At 43.3% G+C, this 15372-nt stretch overlaps 1 long non-coding RNA gene across 3 annotated transcripts in view; it reads left to right on the top strand.

Moving 5' to 3' along the window:
• Positions 1-301: 301 nt before the first annotated feature.
• Positions 302-15372, top strand: part of LOC128911039 (uncharacterized) — a 233873-nt gene continuing 218802 nt past the window's right edge. For 2 of the 3 annotated variants that reach the window (XR_008466976.1, XR_008466975.1), the window contains exons 1-2: positions 302-2475; positions 11181-11223. This is a non-coding gene — a long non-coding RNA (uncharacterized LOC128911039). The remainder of the gene's footprint in view (positions 2476-11180; positions 11224-15372) is intronic. The other variant, XR_008466977.1, reaches the window with a different exon arrangement.

Raw genomic sequence — 15372 nt, 5'->3', positions numbered from 1 at the left:
TTCTAGACAAAATCCTGGGGCAGAAAACCTGGCAGTATGGTAGTCCGGTGCAGAGATATAATCAGTGTCTTTATTTGTCCCACAAATGTTTATTATAGGTTGAGAGAGAAAAAGAAATTTGCCAGAGTGATTCTCAGATCCCAAGCTGAGCTTCCAAAGCAAGCAAAATAAAATAAAATGAGCACAATTTATGTGGAAATCAGTAAGATACAAACAGTGTGGAATATCAAGTGTAATACTAGTGGGAATAGCTAAACTATTGTAGTTAGTGGGGTACTGCTGCATAACTGAGCATGTGGATTTTAGATGGCTTCTGGAAAATGCTCTTTGTCAGCTGTGCTGTACTTCTTTTTTCACGCTTTGCTGAGTCCTCTGCTTGGTCTACTTTAGTCTCATGAATGGAAGTTTTCTTGACTGCTGCCTGCAGGTGATAAGAGTGTCACACAAAAACAACATATGGGCATTGTTGCCCATCCCAAGTATGTTTTTTTGGAGTAGAGCTTCATTTAGAACAAGATTTTGGCACAACTGAAGGCATATGGGCCCATACTCTCCAAACTATTAGTTGGCTTTTTCAAGAGGCTTTTTTTTTTGTTGGATTCCACAGCATGGTTTCTAGTATGTTCAACACCAAGAGCTATTAATTTAATAGGACCGAGATTGTTTCCCATAACACAGTGCTCTGCTACCTCCTTGTAAAAAATAATCGTGTGGGTTTTTTGTAGGTTACATGCAGTCCTGAGGATTTTGTAATTTCATTGGAAGATGCCTACAATTATCAACTAACTTCAGGCTTAATTAGCTTATTAGCTTGTCCTGTAACTCTGCCTGCCCGTTAAAGTTTCAGCTTTTTTTCTAAATGTTGTCCAGTGTGTCATTTTGTACTTATTTCAATTTTGTGAATGTTTGGTGGTGAATTCTTCTTGGTTTTGAATCTAGTTGAAATAACTATGCCTATATAGAACCTAGTTTGCTCTGTATAAAACATTGTACTGGCACCAACGTAAACAGAGCTGAAATGGCCAGCAGAATAAATCAGAATGATTAGTCATCCTCCTGGGACACAGATGAGTCAGCTCAGGTCAAGACACTTCTGGGAAAACTAGATAGCTGGTAAATGTATTACCAGCTGACTATCAAAGTCCCTGTGCCGTACCAGGAAATATCCCTGACTTGGGCAATTCTTCCCTTCCTGCAATGACAGAAGCAAACCAACTGCTTAACAACTCATTCTTCTTCCTTCTATTCCTTGCTACCAGTTTTGGCAAGACAAACAAATTTTTTCTCCATGACATTCTCTGTATTTGTGGGTTAACAACAAAGCTTTTTATTAGACGAAATACTATCTGCAATGTAACATGCAGCCTTTTTTTCTTCTACTAGACAAGAGGCAGGGTTACCTCATGATGTCTTAAAATTTATTTTTTTTAATAATGTTTTACTGTCTTCTCAAATGAGGTCCAGATTGTCATTTCAGAATTAAGCAGGAGCATTTGGTTTTACTGCACCACATTCTACCATAATGTGCAGAATTAAAGCCTGTGCTCCCACCTGATTAAAGATTACATAGTTTGCTGCATTATTGGGATGTGAAACCAAAAAACCATCTGTTCTCATCAGTATCTCTTCCTTTTCGTACTGGTATTTAGGGGGAGCTAAGCCTGTTGGGGCTGAGCACTGATGCCTCAAGGTAAAGATGCTGCTTAATCTGAGCTGGAAACAGTCACAGCTCCTTTTTATTTTGATAGGCAGAGTTGATCAGCAGATCCACAAGGCCCTTTGCCAGTTTATTTTGTTTTTAAAAGTAACTACTCTCCAAATAAAACATAAACTCCTATCCTTAGCATTTTTCATATCATCCTATTCTAGATGTGTCTAGATATGCCACAAATAGGGATGGCCTTGGTGATTTGTTCATGACCTCACCAGGGCTGAATTTACTAGGGAGTCTGCTAGTTCTGTCTTCTCTCTCCCTTCCATCTGCCTGTGCCTATTAGCATTTCTCAGTACAACGTGTCAGCCGGGACCTGTTGAACATCACAGCTGGATCCAGGTCTGATCTAATCATTCACTTCTGCCATTCATGCTGCTGAAGCTTTGGGCCATAACCTCATACCAATGTGCTCTCTTTATCTTGTGTGTACCTATGTGTCAGAGGTGTAGTACCATCCAGAGATTTGGGACGAACAGCGTTGATGGGAGTGGAACTGTCTGGAAATGTTCCAGTGACGCCAAGGTCTACAAACACAGATCTGTTGAGGCTGAAATGTTTGGAATTACAAGCATTTTTGCTGAATTGCTGCTGCTTTGCTAAAGAATATAATCTTGCATCTGGCATATGGCTATCTTGGGAACGTGATCTCAGTGCCTCTTGGAGCCTCAGATCTCAGGCTGACCGACAGCGGCCTGCCCCGCGTCAGGAGACTTTGGGAGCTCAGCAGAGGAGCAGCCCATCTTGGGGATGTGCTCTGTAAGGTGAGTTCTTGCTGTTTGGTGCTGTTCCCAGCTTCGGAGCTGTAGATCTCACAGGTTCCAGATACTCACCCTCACATGCGTGAATATTTTTGATGAATCCCAGTACAGTGCCAAAACAAGGAACTGAACACGCTTCTATTCCTACAGTGTGTGACCTGCTTTGTATTTACTTCTTCAGATTCCACCAGGACAGACATTTATATCAAGACTACTTATAACTCAGAATTTTACCAGCAAATATACATATTTCAGAATTTGTGTTCTGTGAGCCATATCAGTCTTAAAGTTTGCTTTTGAATGAAAGGCTCATTTAACTTACCAACAAAATGTGAGTGATGCACCTGTCCTCTCTTACAATGAAGGAGTTGCATCTGAAGACACATACGTGACATTTGTTTTGACTTTTTGCTGTTTGAGATGTAGTCCCGTATGGTCTTTCGTGATACATTTGAGAATTGTGCAATGTGTGGACAACTTGCAGACATGGGAAAAAATCATCAAATGATTTAGTTAGATCCAGTCTGTACATACCAGTGATGTTCAGGTAATAAATAACTTTGTGCAAATAGATAAAATTATCTACAATGCAATATATTTGTATACATAGCCCCTCATTGCTGTTTTGGTCATTTATCTACCTTGGCCAGAACTGCACTTTCTAAACCTGTGAAAAACTTGAACTATTTTCAGAAGAGAAAAAAGGGTTTTGTCACAAAAGAGTTTGATTATTCCACTCTGGTAGACATCATGAAATATTTGTTATCGCTGGCTTAGATAAGTGTGATTCTTAGGTTTTTCTGAGTGATCTTTTTGAAGCTCAGTATTTAGAGAGCTTGGCAATGGGCACTTTACAAACCTTAAGGTAAGATATATGTTCTGTGGCCTGTCCAAGGCTCTGTTTCCTAGGCTGGATGGGATTCCAAGCCTTTGGACAGATAAATCATGTATATGGCTCCTGGGAGATTCAGATGTTAAACTGATCCTCTCCTGATGACAAAGCTCAGCTAAGTATCCCTTAAGATTTTAAAAGGTAGGCCTCAGTCCTACAGTATATGGCACATTGATTCACTGGCTAAGTATTTACTTGAAAACAGGTGTCCTCTAGCACATAACACATGGCAGGATTGAACAGATTCTTCCTTGTTTTGGTTTCTGTGAAGTTTTTACCTGAGAATAGGCAAAAATGGTGTTACAGCCATATGGATGCCGTTTTCAATGGCATAAAAATCCTAATGGTCTACAGAAATTGAATCTGACTGGTACTTTTGTCTGACTGAACAGATCTAGTTATCACCTACTGTTGTTTTTTTTTCTATTGCTGCAGTTGTGAATAGGACTTTAGAAATATAAGCAATAATGTCAATGCCACAAAGTATATGTCTAGAATGCTCTCTTGGTCCTGTGGATTTTAATTAAATTAATGTGTTGTTACATGGATCTTAACTGTATAAAAAATCCAGGTAGAAGTATGCTTCTGGCATCTATTTAGGACTTATTTCTTACAAACAGAACTGCTCTATTAGAAGCCCCTTCCACAGAGAACTCTGTGTAGGATTAGGACTGTAAGCAAGCTGTGACAGAAATGCCAGCTGTGACATAGGATTGCATGTCAGTGCTGTGGGAAGATGGTGAAAGAGCCTAGTTCCTGTGCAGCACTTCTCATTCATAGATTTTGAGGACTTCATTGTCATTTTACAGTGATATCCTAAGGTTACTCGGCAGACAAGTGACACAGCTGGGAATGAAGTCCAGGTGTCCTGAGCCCCAGTCCACTGCTCCATCCATCCCGCCTCCGAAGAGGCAATGTTTGCAAAGAGCTGTAGGAAATGCCTGATTTGCCTGTGTTTCACCCCAGGAATGGAATGCTAGGTCAGCAGTATTTATTTTCTTATCTTGATCCCCCTAATTTTTACTTTTTAAAGAGCCCTCTCTGTGACGGAGCCTCTTGCTAACTCAAAACACGTTGCTAGTAGAGCTTAGAAAATTTCTTGCAAGTTATTGACGCTTGTAAAATGGTGATTCCCAAACTTTGCCTGTGGAGCTTGGAAAGGATGGTGGGAGGAATCAATCTCCTGGCAGCATGTCAGCCGTGGTCCTGTGTGCCGCTCCTATCCCACCAATGACTGGATTTGAGAGTAAAGCATGGCTGGTCCTGCCTCTGCCCTGTGCCGGATTTCACCCCATTGCCCTTGCTCTGAATTTAATGGGTTTGGAGATAGGAACTCCCTGTGTGTTTCTCGATCTGGAGCTAAACAGATTGCCGCACTTAAAAGCCCCACCACCCATTGCTACAAATCTATTAAACTTCTCCAGTTAACCATACAACCTCCTGCTTCAGCAGCTGAGCATGTAAATTCCTGTGACCAAATAGCTGCACAGTTAACTGCTTTCACATGTGCTCCCACCATGCCCATCTCAAGAGGTGAAATCCTAGCCTGGCTTCGCCCTGTGGGCAGCCGGCCGGTGACCAGGACAGGGCTGTTTTGAGGGTCGGATGGGGCACCCTGGAGCCTTACTCTGTATGGCTGCCTGGGAGTGGGGCAGAGGGTGAGTGGGCAGAGGCAGCCCAGGCGACGGCGGGACCTCTGGCTTGCCGTTGTCCTCTTCTCCCCCTGGCACTAACAGCCGGTGGCTGCTGTGGGAGGCCAGACTTGCTGCCAGGGTTTCCCAGGACCTGATCCTGCTGGAGCTGGGCAATAGGGTTCATGGTGGCCCCCCAGGCATGGCTCGGTGTGCTCTGGGGTGCTCCCTCCTGCAGCCCCAACACACTTGCGGGAGGGGAAACTGCTTTTCTTTTCCTACGTCCTGGGCTGCAGAGAGGTTTTTGTTCAAAGCGAAACAATGCATATCTGGGCAGAAAGCACTGTGGCAGCTCTGAGGGGCAAACAGTTTCCCCAGCTGCCCCCGGGCCGGTGTCTGTGGCCCTGCCACCCTGGGGCTGTGCCCTGCGTGCCCACCCCGGAGCGTGGCATGGCGGGGCGGTGGGGTCTGCAGCCAGCCCAGCACAGAGGCCCGGCGGTGGGTGCCTGGCTGGCCGAGGCGCGCAGGGCAGCAGCACTGTAAGTAACCAGCCACGTTAGAAACAAAAGGGCTGTGTCCCCCCCGGTCTGGAAGCAGGGGCCGGAGAGCCCTCTGTGAAAGGCAGCGGTTAATTTGAAACACCGGCGAGAATCGCGGCGACGCTGGGAGCGTGTTTGCCTTGGCTGCTCCCAGCCCCACGCTGCAGCACCGAGCAGGCCCCTGGCCGCCGGCCAGGCTGTAATATTTCCTTTCGCTGTTGTTCATAAAGGCATTCAGGAAAACAATTGAGTGCAATGAGGGCCTTCCCCTTCCGGCGGGTGCGTGCCTCTGGCCAGCCGAGCCCGGGCGGCGGGGACCCTGCCTGGCCTGGGGACAGCGGCGGGGCCCGGGGCCACGGCGGGGCTGGCCGGCGCTGAGGGAGCTGCCTTATGAAAGCCGTTTCTCCCACCCCTCAAGGCGCAACGGTATTTCTCACAAAAGGAAATGTCACAGCCGTGTGTTGGTGTGGGGGTTAAAGGCGTGCAGTTTAAAAGGATCTATTGATGCAAGAGTTGTGGCTTTTTAAAGTGCCCAGATAGCAGGGGCCGCGCACCCCCAGCACGCGTAGCCGCAGCTCCATGAAGATGGTGGCATGGTTTTCCTCTGTGGGAGGAGGAGGAATACATTGCAGTGCTACAAGGTACCCTCATAGCTGGGTCTGCCTGAGAGGCAGGGCGGAATGAATTGCTTTAAAATAAAAAAGCCACTCACCTCACACTGTTATTTATATGGGTATAAAGTCTGCGCATGAAGCAGGCCTCAGGCTACCCAAGATGTCAGCTATGCAAAGGAAATCATATGGAACATAAACTAATAAGGACAGAAATGCTCAAATTACATGCCGTTTGCATTACCTGGGGCACGGCAGCAATAAACGTGAACACAAGAGAATCTTGGCAAGTCTCTCCCTTTTTGTACGTGTACAACCACACCAATTGTAGTGGAGCCAGCCAGGTGCTGGGAATGCCCCTTCACAGCTCAGGGAAGCTCTGAGACTGCCTGAGACCTTGCAGGATCCTGGCTCTTCGTATCCACCATTTGCTGAAGTATTAAAATGCCACCAATTTAGGGAGAGCGGCTTGATGTCCTTGTGTAAATTGGGGCAACCCTATCAAGGCCATGTTTATGCTTGTTAATAGCCTTGGTTTACTGCTGGAGGGTAGTCCTTGGTGTATCCGTGACAGGACGAATCCCAATGTACAGTAAGCACCTGGTGGCCTTGGGCTGATGGAGTTAATGGAAAGTTGGGTCAGCAAATCCTGGATGGATGACAGGATCTAAGAGTCTGATGTTTCACGTCTGGGATGGCCAACTGGTGGTCCAGGATTTGAACCAGGCCACAGTGTGGTTTTTTTCTGGCTCTTGGGAATGCTGGCCAGTTCACATGAATGCTTCAAGGGGCTCAGGAGGAGATGTGTCGTGTTCTACCTCTTTTTAAAGACAAACAAGCTGGGAGCATGACAGTTTTAATCTACTGTAGTGTAGCCCAAACATGTCCTCTGGTGTTCTTGCCTGCTGACTCTTTAGCTGGACACAGAAGTTTTTCTCCCTGCACAAGTTGGCCATCCATGTTTTAGATGATGGGAGGAGAGAGGCGGATTGTTTGCATCCCAGTCACCCTGCCTCTGCCAGCCAAGACACTAACAGCCAAAGCTGTATCTGAGTAAGCTAAGGCAGAAGGAGAGGTGGTAGGAGAGAATTGTGTAAGGCAGAGGACTAGAGGGCTTTGTGATCGCCTGTGTGAAGCTTGTTCAACTAAACTTTTTGGTGTCCAAACTCTACAGAGCATTTATTACGGTGACCTTACATTTATGTTTTTTTTCCATTGGGCCCTGTCTAGACCCATGCCTTTCAAAACAAACAAACTTCAGAGAGAATCAATACCTTGGGTTGCAGAGTTCATGCAATTCAGAACCTCAGGTGAGCAAGACAAATTGTGTTTTAACGCATGTGAGTTTGGTGAGGAGAATGCTGCTGGGGAGTCAATGAGATTTTTATCCTGGAGTTTAGAAGTAGCTGGGGTAGGTCTGTCCGGAGCTTCCTTGCAGATCTGAGCTTGTGGGCCAAATTGGGCACAAGCATGCTATGACATGTTCTTCATGCCAGGGTAATTCCATGTGGGTGAGGAGAGGCTCCAGAGTGGTTCATCACCCCCCGTAGTGTCACAGGGAGAGGTGCCCATCTCAACTCAGTACAGCCCAGAGAAGCTGGGCAGCCGGGGAAGAAGCAGCTGCCTGGGCTGGTATATACTAGTGAAAATTGAGTCAGAAACCTTGGCTGCAGCGTGTTTTCTGGCCTCTTTCTAGCTCCCCCCACCGTAGCTAATGCCTGCTATCTTGCTCTAGGGAAATAACTGCTTGTTGGGTGAAGCCTTGCACATGCTGACGTGGCACTTCCCTGTTGTTGCACTTCAGTTCTTCAGCGTAGGGATCAAATTTAAAGGAGTCTCCTTGTTCAGAAGGCAGGAATGCTAAAACTGTAACTTTGAATCATTAAGTGATGTCTCTTGTCAGAAGCCTGTTGGTATTGCGTTGTGCACAAATGACCACTAGAATAAGCTTTTTCTTTTGGGCTAATGCTCACCTGACATCTTATTACAGGAATTTGTATTGGAAGGACCATAGCCTTAAGGGCAGGTGCACTGCTTATGCAGGAGAGCATCAATTTTTCCAGTGGAGTTGAAAAGGCCTTTGGCCTAAAACTTTTATTTTAATGACGTTTGAAAAGCACTTCAACTATTTTGAACTGGGTTCCTTTCTAAATGCATTCTAAATGTTTTCTTTTTTACATACACCCTAAATTCAGCTGATCCTTTTAACATGAATAGTTTGTGCAAGACATTTGGGCTGCTCCCAGTGTCTGCAAAATGAATATCGGTTGCTTTTTTCTTTAATGCCAGCAATTGAATTATACTGTTTTATGTTTCAAGACTATTCTGGCAGGGGAGGGGCTTGAAAATTTACCTGCAAAAGTCATCAACAAATAGTCCCAAGAGCACAAGCTGCAATTTTCAGGTCTATTTTTCTTCTTCCACATTCAGAGGCAAGTGGCAGGTATATGCTACCTTGAGCAAAAAAATGGCACAGTTCTTGCTGGTGTTCAAACTGGAGGGGGATGCACTGCCTGTTTCTTTTTTGGACAGAACAGTTGTATCTCACATCTAGCAATACCAACAGGGAGTTTTAAAAAGCAGTGTCCCCTGAGTGTCACACCTTATCATATTTGAAGAAACACTAACAACTCTGTTTTCATTTACAGTGAGTTTGTGATGTTCCTTTATCTCTGTGAAGTCTTACGTTTTCCTAGAAGTTGTGGCAGCCCATGAAATGGACTTGGGTTTGGAGCTATAAACACTGAATTCAAATTTTATCACTTCTTGGAGCCTAACAGAGCACTAGGTTTGTGATTTTATTCACAAAGCTATGGATCATTGCAAATTGCTTCCTACTATTTGACAGCTTCCTTTTTAGAAATTTCAACACTCCAGCTATCTGCCGTCAGCAGTCTATGATTCTAATCACTGGTATGATTTCATAATCCCCCTTTAATTCAGCAAACATTCCAGATTATCAACATATGCGGTTTGTATTTTGGGAGAGAACAGTGCAGCAAAATTTTCCTGTTGTCAGGCTTTTAGGTTTTGTAGCTGAAAGGTGCATATTGTTAACCAGGGGTAATATCTTAGTTATAGTTTATAAATACATGTAACTATTTTGGGTTGTAGAGATGACATGCTCTTCAATGAATGTAAGAAGTAAAGCTGCAGAGTTTAAAGCCAAATTCAGCAGGAAGAAAGAAAATTACTTCCATATATCTTCTGTATGTCATTAAATGGAAAATGAGATAATTCTTCCGTACATCTGAAAACTAAATAAAGAGGTCTATTCTCCTCTCAGTTTCTGTGGATAACTTCAGCTAATTTTTGTGGCAGTTATATATGTTGATGGGAGAAAAGATGCCTCAAGTAGGATGATACGGTATACATACATTACTAAATAAAATGCTCATTTTACTTAGGATAATCCGTCTTTGTTCCAGATATATGTATGCATTCTTCTTACAGCAAGCATTTCAGTTGTCAGGATGACTTGATACATTTGTTCTTTGATGTCAAATTCAGTTGCATCACTGTGGAACGGTTGCTACAGAAACCCCAGCCCAGTTTTTAAATGTATTGAGTTCACTCCTTTTTACTTAGAGAAGCTGGATTTGATTTCTTTCCTGTAAAGAAGTTCATAGTAAAACGGGTGAAACCTCTAAAACTGCACCAATAAGCGTGGCAAAGATACTCAGATAGTGAGATCAGAGACAATAAGGAAAAAGGCAATTTAAAGTCCAACAAACAAAGTCTATCTCTTGATAAAATGCTCCCCATTGTAATTGAAACCAGAGCTAAATTAGATCAATACCAAAATATTAAAGTGTGCCAAACCTGTTTTCTGTAGGCTTTGCTATAATTGGATTCTGATGCAAGAGATAGCTTAAGTAGGCAAAGTTTGTTGACTCAAGACCATGATTATTCATAGAAAAAGAGCTTCCTGCTAAGGTATACAGTACTTTTATCGAGTGTTTCTTGAAGAATTAATACATTTCTATCCTTCCCTTCCATGCTGATGTATTTGAAGTCTGTATCTTGCCTACAGTAAATCTCTGTCTTGCTTAACAAGAAACTATTTTACTGTATAAGCAAGGCATATTGACAACAGATTTAACCCAGACAACTCAGCTTTATTCAATCAGAAGAATGCTGGCCTGGTTTCAGGTTTCTGGGATACAGGCACAAATGGACATGCCCCAAGTAGAATCCGTTTGTTTTCCCATGAATGCACCTAGTAGGAGGTCAAATAAAAATAAATATTTTGGCTGTTCAGAACAAGATAGATTACTGGCGTATTTGTGATTCAGACTGGAAATGTGATTACAACAAGCAGAGGTAGTATCAGAAATATGTTCTGTTGAGAGTAAAAAATAAAGCATTGTTTTCTCTCTCTCTCTGCGTTTTAAACTGTGGTTATTCCTTGTCTTCACAAATCAGATTTATGAGAATAACTACATGTATCATAATGCCGCTCACCTTTTTGTAGAAGTTGTTCCGTTAAGGAGTTAAGGAAAAATAGCCATTTGTGTAGGATTTTTTTTTAATGTAGGTATAACTTATGCAAAGGAGTAGTTTATGGACTTCCCCTGTGATAGTAAGAATAAATCAATTTAGATCCAGTGTACCAGGGGCCTCAGATTCTCTGTGGAGTTCCACCAAACAATGGAATAAATTGTGCAAGGGCAATTTGTCCCTAATGTTTTTGGCTATTTGATTTTGTTGAGGTTTTGCCGGTATTATTTAGATATTCGCTGTAATTTATACTGCAGAGTAAAAAAACCCTGCATATTTGCCTGCAGGGGAGTGAGTGCTCACTGAAACAATCCTTTGAACATAATAAAAATGAAATCCCCAGGTAATAAAAAAAATCCCCAGCTTTTATGAATAATGCATTTGTGGAGCAGGGGGGAGGAAGTGCTTTTTAGATTTATTCCCCCCTCTGCCCCCTGCTCGCTCAACCTGTTGGCAGAAATAAACTCTAGGTTGGGAATGGGGTCTTATATTGTGAATGTGTTCTCAGGCTTTTTTTTTTTTTTTTTTTTTTAAGGTCCTGACCTAAAAGCTGCAACACGACCAGACAGTAAATACTGGTAATTCCGATTTATTTGTTTGTTTGTTTGTTTGTTTGTTTTTAAAGTCTGTGGATGTCTTCCCCTGTGAATTGACCATCTGGTTGTGGGTTAGACAGTTTGGGATATGCCTGGCATGCTGAAAAGCAACACAAAGTTGCAAAGTGGTTGGAGGCCCATTGACGATGGTTTGTTTGGGGTCCTCAGTGAGCTTTGACAGAGAGCAGGTGTTGTGATGATAAATTTGGGATGGGGTTGAGGATTTCTCTCTTCAGCTGGTAAATGTGTGGGAAATGCTGGAGGCGCGCTGTAAAAATAAATGGTACTTATTCAGGAGATACTGAAATGGAAACACTTTTGTGTCACAGTCTCAATGGAAAAGATGTTTGAGGTTTTTAATGGATTTCACCCCATAGTGGTTTGGGTTCAGCGTAGGAGGATCCCAACTCGTTTGAATTATGGCTGTTGAGCCTAAGTGAAACTTGAAAAATGGAGTTTCAGTACGGTGCCCATGAACAAGTGTCCCAGTCGTGCAAAGTGCCGCAGTACCTATCGCTGTACTGTGTTTTTTTGGCAGTGCTCCACAGCCATTGCAGAAATCCCATACCTTCTCCATCATTTCATCAGGTGGCATGGACAAGCTATTGGTTTCCAGTTCTCTCTTTCACTGAGATAGTTGCTTTGTAAGGTGGAAGAAAAGAAGAAAAGCTGACAGTTTCCATATGAGGATACTGGAGGAAATTTCCCTAATATGCGTGAGGGGTGTCCATCAGGCAGTAGAGAATCAGTTCTCTCAGGGTTCAGTTTCTAAGAGTCTCAGTGGATGCGGCGCTCTTACAGACAGTTAAACTTTGAATAATCCTTTCAGGAATAAAATATATTTTCTGTGACTATGATGGTGCCAAATCATTTTAAGTTGCCAAAAGCTGCTTTGGAAGGACTTGAGGAAACCACAGCTGGGAATTGTGTCACAGATATAAAATGAGATTTATTTACTCTTCTACATCCAACACTGAAATAATAAGGAAGACAGGAACAGATGAAAGAAACATTTGCTTTTTACAGATTTTTTTTTTTAATTTAATTTACTTTTTATAGAGTTTCTGTAGCAAATCTGCATTTTCAACAGGGACTTAACGCTCTTCTCACTGAGGTCATTGGCCAAATGAGTACTAGGAATGAGTCTAGTGATGCATTTTATGTTTTGGGGGTAGGGGGGAGAGTGCATGTGCTTCACGACTCAGCAGCATCTTGAGGATTTCAAAGCACCGTGTTCAGTTTGCAGAGCCTGTTTCCAGGCCCATGTTCACTGGTGCTCTTCTCTGCACACTTGTTCTGCCTGTGGACTCTACTTACCTTGTTGCCCAATATCAGAATTCAAGTGGGGCCCAGGAACTGACTTATACTTCAACAAATAATGAATTTATCACTATGATTTTTACATGCTATAAAATGCTTATGTATTTTGTGGGTTGCAAGGATTCTTGCTTGTGCTAAGAGTGTTTGTGGACTGCCTGTATTTCAGCATTCTCGCTTGGAGAGTGCTTTGGAACTGTAGTCATATAGAAAACCTGCAGGTTTTGCTTGGGCATTGTTGCGTGAAAAGGGGCAAAGAGGTTTTGGCAGAAGATAAACCCCCTTGCGTTCTAACACTCCTTACCAAGGTGGCAGGCTAGGTGTGGCTATGTTTAAATTCTGAGTGATGCCCAATTCAGCACTATCAGTCCAATTGCATTTAATATGTATTAAATTCTTACGATTTGCATACACTAATAGTGAACTGCACCTTCAGTCTAGTCATGCTCATGAACTAGCACGGCCACTCTTGAGTCTTTGGTCACATTCAGTGAGAAACCGAAATGACTAGCTACTTAAACAGTGCAGTTTGTTTAAACAGCAGATCATAGAATCATAGAGTCATAGAATGGTTCGGGTTGGAAGGGACCTTAAAGATCATCTAGTTCCAACCCCCCTGCCATGGGCAGGGACATCTCCCTCTAGATCAGGTTGCTCAGAGCCCCATCCAGCCTGGCCTTAAAAACTTCCAGGGGTGGGGCTTCCACCACCTCTCCTCTGGGAAACCTGTTCCAGTGTCTCACAACCCTCATGGTGAAGAACTTCTTCCTAACGTCCAATCTGAATCGTCCCATCTCTAGTTTTAATCCATTCCCTCTAGTCCTACCATACCCGACATCCTAAAAAGTCCCTCACCAGCTTTCTTGTAGGCCCCCTTAAGATACTGGTAGGCCACTATAAGGTCTCCTCGGAGCCTTCTTTTCTCCAGACTGAACAACGCCAACTCTCTCTGTCCTCATAGGAGAGGTGCTCCAGCTCTCTGATCATCCTTGTGGCCCTTCTCTGGACACGTTCCAGCACGTCCATGTCTTTCTTGTAGTAGGGGCTCCAGAATTGGATGCAGTACTCCAGGTGGGGTCTCACAAGAGTGGAGTAGAGGGGGAGAATCACCTCCCTCAAGCTGCTGGCCACGCTTCTGCTGATGCAGCCCAGGATACAATTGGATTTCTGGGCTGCTAGTGCACACAGATGGCTCATGTTGAGCCTCTTGTCTACCAGCACCCCCAAGTCCTTTTCTTCAGGGCTGCTCTCAAGCCAGTCACTGCCCAGCCTATATCAGTGCTTGGGATTGGCCCAACCCAGATTGAGGACCTGCACTTGGTCTTGTTGAACTTCATGAGGTTGGCATGGGCCCACCTCTCCAGCCTGTCAAGGTCCCTCTGTATGGCATCCCTTCCCTCCAGCGTGTCAGCCGCCCCACACAGCTTGATGTTGTCGGGAAACTTGCTGAGGGTGCGCTCTATGCCACGATATATAGGTTCTTATGATTACCGGTGATAAATACACTGTCTGCAAAGCACGTGCAAATAAAGATATTGTTAAATATACAAAATGCGCGACAAAGTTATAAACAATACAGCCTGTCTATAAATGTAGGAGAGAGATTCTCTAGAGAGATTTCTAAGTTCCCCGAGGAAACACTTGGTATAATCTAAGTCTTACCCAAAGGTGTCCCTATGGGGGGGGAAGAAAGGCTCAGCCTGTCAACTGATCCTGGAAGTCAGTGATGGAGTTCTCCTCAACTTGTTCGCGAAGGTGTATTCCCTGATATCCCCCCTCTCTCGGGCTATTTTTATACTATTTTTTTTATCTTCAAAGTGGAGTTTGAGTGACTTTAGTCATAAATACTTCTATTATGATTGGTGTACTCAAGGAGGAGTGGTTGCACCTTAGGGGCAGGTAGCCTCCGGGATGGAGGTGTGTTTTGGTACATTGTAATGAGCAAAGTTCGCACAAAGGATAGCATTTCATCAACATTAGACGAAATGTTGGCTTGGTAGCGTGTAGGCCGCTTATCTGTTCCGTAGTACCATCTTGTTCCCGTATCTGCTATTCGTCACAAGGGAAGGCCACGGAACAATCACATTCTGTTCCATTCCTCGTGTAGTTTCGCAAACAACCTTGTACAGCGAATTGCAGATGTTGCATTCTTCGCGTGCCAGCTGCGGCTGTATTCTACCTCAGAAGCCTCTTGATTTTATGACTTTCCTTAACGTGTGAACAATGCTGTACTTTTGTATTCTTGCCCAATTTAGTAATTATTCCACAGACATATGTACTCGATAATGACCCACTCCTGCAGTTCTATCTCCATGGATCCTAATTTTTTCGGGGTAAATTAAAAAGAATCAGAACTCCAGATGATAATTTTTCATAAATCTTTACTTTTTGCTGTTACTTGTATTTGCATAACTGACCAAATTACAGAGTGAGGAGTATATGGTTTGCTCTCTTCTGCTTTTCCTTATCTAATTTACTGAGAGATACATTAGCAAGAAATCTCTCTTCTTTCCTGGTGCAGGCAGGAGCTTTCGTATATCAGAGATGATAAGGAATATTGTAATAATGGGAATCTGAAAATACAATACAGCTGAGTACACGTGTGTGTGTGTGTACATTGTATGTCATTGTATGCATGTTTCTAAAAGTATTAGGCCAATAAATTTTGTGTTCTGTTAATATGAATTATTTATTAAAATGCTCTTGCTTTGCATCAAATGAAACATATTAGAATACAATGATTTTTTCCTCAAATGAATGCCCATTAAAAAATAGCACTTAATTTATTTTTGAGTAACCGATTTAAGCATTTGA

This window comes from Rissa tridactyla, chromosome 6 (assembly GCF_028500815.1).
Source record: "Rissa tridactyla isolate bRisTri1 chromosome 6, bRisTri1.patW.cur.20221130, whole genome shotgun sequence".
NCBI classification, from domain to species: domain Eukaryota; kingdom Metazoa; phylum Chordata; class Aves; order Charadriiformes; family Laridae; genus Rissa; species Rissa tridactyla.
The sequence above is the reverse complement of the archived record's forward strand: the minus strand, read 5'-3'. Positions and strand labels throughout refer to the sequence as shown.